The sequence below is a fragment of the Chiloscyllium plagiosum genome, chromosome 6, assembly GCF_004010195.1.
Source record: "Chiloscyllium plagiosum isolate BGI_BamShark_2017 chromosome 6, ASM401019v2, whole genome shotgun sequence".
NCBI classification, from domain to species: Eukaryota; Metazoa; Chordata; class Chondrichthyes; order Orectolobiformes; family Hemiscylliidae; genus Chiloscyllium; species Chiloscyllium plagiosum.
The window spans coordinates 80,153,075-80,154,963 of NC_057715.1; positions in this window are offsets into that span (position 1 = coordinate 80,153,075).

The following is a 1,889-nucleotide window of genomic DNA, read 5'->3' on the forward strand; positions in this document are numbered from 1 at the left end:
CTTCCTGTACTTGATTTAACACTACACTTACCTATTTGAATTCTTCTCACTCCTTCCTCACTGGGGAAGGTGGTACTCTTTTGGCCATCCAGATACCCTGCATCATTCATTGATCCATTCTCAACTTGCACTGAAGCAACTTTCTGAGAAGAATATATTTTAACAGGTACAAATCCTACTAACTAGGCATGTCATGAGATGCTCCAGCAAATTCTGGGCATTTTGTAACGACAGTATCAACAGAAATGACTAAAACAAATACATACTATGATCTCCATTAATTGTATTTCCTCTTTGAGTAAAGGAAATGAATGTTTGAGCTGATCAAGATGGAACATGTCCCTGACGATGGGTAGAACATGCTTCCAATGTTAATATCAGTCTTAAGGGCTCTGTACTGCATGAGAATGCGAACTCACTTGGCACTGGTCAAAGAAAGTACTTCTGATCTGAGTTTAGAAGGCCAGCATATACTGCACTGATACAATGCTTTGAAAGTTATTTATTTTTTGAATGTGGGCATTCTAGCAAGGCTGCATTTATGACTCATCCTTAGTTACTCCACAAGGGTGGTGTTTGAACTTTTTATTGAACCGATACAATTGGTCAAATGGATTAGTGGACAACCAGAGGACAGTTAAGACAACCACGCTGGTATGGCACAGATAGGCCAGATGGGGAAAGGAAAGTAAACTTCCTTTCTTCAGGAACCTTAGTGAACCAGAGAGTTTTTTTTGTTAATACACTTCATTGGTAATGCTGTTAATATTCATTGTCAAAGTTTATTACCATTATTCATTATTGATGAATGTCCTTTTCATCCAATGTAATAATAAGACATGGATTCATGAACTGTTCTCATTTCAGTGTAAGACACAAGTGGTATAACGCTATCTTGATGCAGATCCAGGGTTCTGTATCATATGACAATATCGGAGCAGAATTAGGCCATCAAATCTGCTTCACCATTCAATTATGGCTGATATATTTCTCAACCCCATTCTCCTGCCTTCTCCCTGAAACCCTTGATCCCCTTACTAATCAAGGATCTATCTATCTCTGACTTACATACACTCAATGGTTTGGCCTTCACAGTCTTCTGCAACAATGAGATCCTCAGATTACCATCTGGCTGAAGAGATTCCTTCTCATCTCAGGGTCAAAAGGGTCATGCCTTCACTCTGAGGTGGCACCCTAGTCTCTCCTACTAATGGAAACATTGTCTCCATATTCACTCTATCGAGGTCTTTCAGTATTCTGTATGTTTCAATCAGATCCTCCCTCATCCTTCTAAACTCCATTGAGTACAGACCCACAGAGTCCTGCAACGTATAAGATAGACAACGCTGGCTGAGTCACATGAATACCTGCCACATACAAGGTGGGAGGCGTCCCCACGTGTAATGGTGGCACCTATGTCTACACTCTGACACATCCTGCAGCGCCTACCGTGACAGGGTTATATGGAGTTGTTCTGAGAGCTGGACAGCTTGCTACAAACAATGATCTGTTTGAGGTTTAGCGGTTGTTTAAAGGCAAGTAGTGGAGGTGTGGGGAAGGTCTTGGCGAGGTGCTCATCCTCATTGATAATGTGTTGCAGGTTACGAAGAACATGGCGTAGTTCTTCAGCTGCTGAGAAGTACTGAACAACGAAGGGTACCCTGTCAGTTGCAGCAAGTGCCTGTCTCCTGAGGAGGTCATTACGGTTCCTTGCTGTGGCACGTCGGAACTGGCAGTCAATGAGTTGGGCATCGTACCCCGTTCTTGTGAGGGCATCCTTGAGTACTTCCAGGTGCCGTCACGTTCCTCCTCATCTGAGCAGATCCGGTGTATGCGTAGAGAATGGCTGTTTTAATATGTTTTGGGTGGAAGCTGGAGAAGTGTAGCAT